The 5,647-nt window shown below is 58.9% G+C and overlaps 1 long non-coding RNA gene across 1 annotated transcript; it reads right to left on the reverse strand.

Annotated features, from left to right (window-relative positions):
• Positions 1–677: 677 nt before the first annotated feature.
• On the reverse strand, positions 678–1,816 carry LOC147373394 (uncharacterized). Its single transcript, XR_015163085.1, has 2 exons — positions 1,477–1,816; positions 678–1,315 (listed from the first exon to the last, which is right to left on the reverse strand). It is a non-coding gene; the product is annotated as an uncharacterized LOC147373394 (long non-coding RNA).
• Between the last annotated feature and the right edge of the window lie 3,831 nt (positions 1,817–5,647).

A 5,647-nucleotide genomic window follows, 5' to 3' on the forward strand; every position in this document is an offset into this window, starting at 1 on the left:
CCTCCAGGGGATCTTCCCCATCCAGGGATCAAACCCGCATCTCTTATGTCTCCTGCACTGGCAGACTGGTTCTTCACCACTAGGGCCACGTGGGAAGCCTTAGAGAATGTGAAAGTGAAAGTGTCAGTTTGCGACCCTATGGACTGTAGCCTGCCAGGCTCCTTGGTTCGTGGAATTCTCCAGGCAACAATATTGGAGTTGGGTTGCCATTCCTTCTCTGGGGGAAATCTTCCGATCCAGGGATTGAACCCGAGTCTCCTGCCTTGCCAGCAGATTCTTTACCAGCTGAGCCACCAGGGAGGCCCCAGTGATCAATTGTCCTTCAAGGACTCTGGCCAAGCCTGGGCTGCAGGCTGGTGTCCCTGCCCGTGGATGGGCCCCAGCTGAGGTCCCAGTGGCTGGCCGGGAGGTGGAAATGGCACAGGAGCAGGCTGGGATTGCCGTAGCCATCGTTGTCAGCTTTAAAAATGTTCTGTATTTGAGGAAGAAAAGAAGGACGGATCAAGCCGAGGTGTCTGAACCTGATTCTGCCTGCAAAGGGGAAGAGCTGAACTCTTCTGAGCAGGAGGCTGTATCACGAGATTGCGGGGGAACCACTCTGCAGGCCTGAAGGCTGGACAGGATATGGGGGGTGGGGGGCTAAGGAGGCCGGGGCAGGAAGCAAACAGAGGCAGAAACACTGGCCGCAGATTTTATTTCTCTTAAATTCACTTGCATTCCATTTCTCCAAAGAGTTTCCCTCTCTGGTTTTAATACTGTGCTTAAATGCCAAGTTAAATAATCCTCCCGCCCCGCAAAGCTGTCATTTTCGTCCAGGAGGGGCTGGGGTCCTAGGGAAGATGGCAGAACTCCCCCCCACACCCCCCACCCCGTCTTGGGGTACCTTAATCTGGCTCCCAGAGTGGGGCTGGCTTTTGTCATCCCCGCCTCCTCTCCCTCCGGGGAAAGCGAGGCCGGGTTTAGACTTCTGGAGTCAGGCAAAAAATTTCTGAGTGCGGAGGCTACTCCAGGCTGGATTAAAAACCCACTTTCATGCCAGCTGGGTTTCTGACAGAAATGCCACAAGCTGGCACCTGGCAGCGTAACTGAGCTGGCAACGTTGGGGAACTTTGATTTCTTGCAGCGGCTCAGCAGCCCCTTCAGCATTTCAGCGGCCCTCCCCTGTGACTTGCATTTCTGAGCAGGGCTGCTGTGGAAGCCGGCTCCGAGGACGAGAGCGGACCGGGGCGATGTGCATTTCCAGGGAGGTGTGAAGTGTGCACCGCTGCTCCTTCTAAAGGTCTCAGCTCAAGTCCAGTCGAATCAGGCTGGTTTTCTGTAAATCGGTGAGTCGTGGTTATGTTGATTCTTACGGACAAAGCAGAGTGGAGGGAGGCGGGAACCAGGGGGCTGGCTCGGGGCCTGGGTTCAAACCCTGACTCAGGGATGCAAATTATGTGACTGTGAACAGACACAGCACTCTGCTGCGAGACTCACCGGGAAAACGGGAGGCGCTGAGCCTCCCTGGCGCCTATGAGCCAGACGTAAAGGCCATGCATCCGCTGATGAGATGAATCTAAATGGGAAATGGGTAGTCCTCTGGGTGGAGGCTTGACTGGTGGCTCAGACGGTAAAGCGTCTGCCTACACTGCCGGAGACCGGCTTCAATCCCTGGGTCAGGAAGATCCCCTCGAGAAGGAAATGGCAACCCACTCCAGTGTTCTTGCCTGGAGAATCCCACGGACAGAGGGGCCTGGTGGGCTGCAGTCCATGGGGTCGCAAAGAGTCGGACACAACTGAGCGACTTTCCTTTCTTTTCTTTCTTTCATGGTGGAGGGCACACGGAACCCCACCCTCCCACTCCCCTCATCCTGCGTTGCCCCCAACCCGAAGCTTGCTTGCTTTCCACATGATGACTTTCCCACGCTGACACCAGGGCCAAGTCCACGGACCGTGCTCCAGCACCCAGTCTCGTCCTTTCGGTATCAGAAGCTTGCCAGCGAGCGTCTGCTGGACAGCCGACCAGAGAGAGGCCGCGGGCAGGAGGCCGGGGAGGGGGCACCGGGCCGCGGAGCGTCTGCTGGACAGCCGACCAGAGAGAGGCCGCGGGCAGGAGGCCGGGGAGGGGTCACCGGGCCGCGGAGCATCTGCTGGACAGCCGACCAGAGAGAGGCCGCTGGCAGGAGGCCGGGGAGGGGGCACCGGGCCGCGGGAGGGGCAGACGCCATCACCTCCGCAGCTCGTCCTCACAGAGGCGGCACCTCAGCCAGGACCCCCCTGTCCCCGTCCCCCCACCTGGAGGACGTGTGCCCGCATGTGGCACTTGGAGCCACAGGGCAGATGGGGCCTGGACCCCACTCAGCCCGCAGGGTGGGCACAGCTGCTGCTCCCGAGGGCCCCTTCCCTGGGTGGGGGCGGCCCGGGGTGGGAGTGGGCGGGCCCCGCCGGGGTGCCCAGGCCTGGACGAGCCTACGTCCTCAGGGAGCCCACGTCCTCAGGGAGCCCACTTGTCCTGCGTTTCCCTGCCCCCTGAGTGCACAGTGCTCTGTGCTTTTGACCTTCTAGGACCTTTGCAAGCATTAACCCTCTCCCCATCACAGCAGCTGTTTGAGGCCAGCACTATCGCCGCCTCCTAGACACGAGGCAACAGCCGGGAGCCCCGAGCACGAGGCTGATCTTCACAAAGCTTCCATGTGGACTCAGGCTCCTTGTGGGGTGAAAAGCTATGACCAACCTAGACAGCATGTTAAAAAGCAGACACATTACTTTGCTAACAAAAGTCCATCTAGTCAAGGCTATGGTTTTTCCTGTGGTCATGTATGGATGTGAGAGTTGGACTATAAAGAAAGCTGAGCGCAGAAGAATTGATGCTTTTGAACTGTGGTGTTGTAGAAGACTGTTGAGAGTCCCTTGGACTGCAAGAAGATCCAACCAGTCCATTCTGAAGAAAATCAGTCCTGAATATTCATTGGAAGGACTGATGCTGAAGCTGAAACTCCAATACTTTGGCCACCTGATGCGAAGAGCTGACTCACTGGAAAAGACCCTGGTGCTGGGAAAGACTGAGGGCAGGAGGAGAAGGGGACGACAGAGGATGAGATGGCTGTATGGCATCACCAACTCAGTGGACATGGGAGGCTCAGCAGGCTCTGGGAGAAGGTGAAGGACAGGGAGGCCTGGTGTGCTGCAGTCCATGGGGTTGCAAAGAGCTGGACACGACTGAGCGACTGAACTGACTGCAGCTCCCCCTCCAGGCAGCCCAGCCGCTGGGTGTGGCCAGTGTCAGACCCGGGGGAACATGCCCAGGGTGGGGGTGGGCTGGGAATCTCTGAGGGAGAGGAAGGTGCTCACCAGCCTTCGGGGGTGCGGGTGCCCCTCTGGGACTTCCACCTTAGGGTGTGTCTCAGCCCTTGGTCTGTCCCACCTGAGCCTTCTCTGGTGGCCGCCTGGGCTTTCCCGGGTCAAAGGGAAAGTGTCGGATGTCAGCAGGCAGTTGAAATCCGGTGGACCTAGAATAGACTGGAAAGAGCTGTGGGGAGGAAGGCGGTCACAGCATGGAGAAAGCATCCTGTTTATTTCTCCTTGGAGAACCCTAGAGCCTTCAGACCCACCTGCAGGGGGGCGGAGTGCCCAGGGGTGCTGGGCCTGCAGGGTGGGGGTGGGGAGGGAGGGACAGCTGGCGCCCGGCAGGCCTCTCCGGGCCGGCGGTGCCTGGCTTCCTCGGCTCGTAGACGCACCGATCCAGTCTCTGCCTTCATCATCACGCGGCCTTCTCCCTGTGCGTCTGGGCCCAGGTTTCCCTCTTTTGAAAAGCACACCCGTCATTTTGGATTAAGAGTCCACCACCGGCAGGATGACCTGCTCTTAATCTCTCCCACAACGACTGTTTCCAAACAAGGTCACATTCTTGGGTGCTGGTGGTTGGGGCTGCAGTGTATCTTTCGGAGACACAACTTGACTCGTAAGACTCAGTTTCCTCAAGTCTAAGCTGAGAAAAATATCATGGGCCTCACAGGGTGTGAAGAGGATGGAACGGTCGGTGGGCGCGCAGTCCTCTGGCACAGGGCCCGTGCTACTGCTAAACGAACGCTACCTATCGGTGCGTGCTAAGTCACTTCAGTCGTGTCTGACTCTTGGCGACCCCATGGACTGTAGCCCGCCAGGCTCCTCTGTCCACGGGATTCTCCAGGCAAAAACACTGGAACAGGTTGCCATTTCCTCCTCCAGGAATCTTCGAAACCCAGGGATGGAACCTGGGTCTCCTGCACTGGCAGGCGGATTCTTTATTGCCGAGCCCCTGGGGAAGCCCAGATGTGCCTGTATTTATACATGTGTAAACTGAGTCACTTTGCTGCCCACCTGAAACACAACACTGTAAACCAACTGCGCTCCAGGATGAACTAAAACTTTTTAAATAAAAATAAATAAGTTAAAAAAGACAGAAGACCGAACAAGGAGTGACAGAGAGATACAGAGAAGAGAGCATCACCTGTGGGGTACCTCCCCCCGCCTGTGCCCGCCTGGTTCCTGGCCCCGCAGCAGAGGGCGCCGCGGCGTCTGTGTCCAGCCCCTCCCGGTCTTGGGCGTCCCCCCGAGGCTGCGGGTGTGGGTGGAAAGAACCGCCCAGGCGATTCTGACGCAGCTCCCTTCTCCCTCCTCAGGTGAGACCCCTGCTTGGGCCACAGCTCTGAGACACAGGGCCCGGGGCTGTGGGGACAGAAAAGACAGCATCCAGAGCTCCGTCCTGCTCAGGGGACCAGCCCCCGGCAGGTGGGGCAGGTGGTCACGAAGAGTCAAGTGAGAAGAGCCGAGAAGGGGGTACTGGTCCAGCTCTGGAGCCACGGCCGAGAGCCCCAATCCTCTCACCACCCCACCCCCTTTAAAACACCTCCCTGGCGGTTTCCATTGCTGCAACTGTGGCTCCCACGACAGACTGCGTCCAATAAGTAGAAACGACTTCTCCCAGCTCCCTCGAGAGCCTCTGAGCAGCCCTGGGATGACCCGCGTCCCTCTCGAGAGTGGACGTCACTGTTGCCCACAGCCAGGATGCTGGCTGCTTGTGGGCCAGGCGGGCCTGTGGGAGCCCTGGGCAGGGAGCGCTGGCGGAGGGGTCCTGCATGCACAGGGTGGAGCCGGACCCACGGCCAGTCCTGACGGAGGCCCTGCCATGTCTCCAGGGACAGAGAGAACGGGTCCCAGAGGGAGTGGGTTGAGACACATCCCCTACGCCATTTGTTTTCAAATCCTTGGAAGCAAACCTGGAGGATTCCACACAGCACTGGGCTGGGAACAGGAAGCTGCCTTCTGCTTTCGGCCCTTCATCTTCATGACGGACTCCTGGACAGAGGGCTACATTTGTCCAAGCAGTCCTCAGCAGTCGCATCTGTAAAATGGGTATAGAACACCAACACCCAGCCGATGCCACAGGGCTGCTGAGATGTGTCCCAAGGCGCAGTCCTTGGGACACCCCTGACCCTAACAGAAGTAGAAGCACCGCCTTGGCCCCCGGAGCCCCCGCAGCCGGGCCGGCATCCTCCCCGCTCCCCCCTGCCCAGGCCTGCCCCTCCTCCCGGTCCTTCCCACCCTCTGGGTGATTTGGCCTCCACCTCCGGCCATGCAGACATTCCTGGTGGAATGACAGGACTCACACCGTCCTCAAACAAAATGC

Source organism: Bos grunniens, chromosome 4 (assembly GCF_055505025.1).
Source record: "Bos grunniens cultivar Pamir isolate PY7600 chromosome 4, Bosgru_T2T1.0, whole genome shotgun sequence".
In the NCBI taxonomy this organism is placed as follows: domain Eukaryota; kingdom Metazoa; phylum Chordata; class Mammalia; order Artiodactyla; family Bovidae; genus Bos; species Bos grunniens.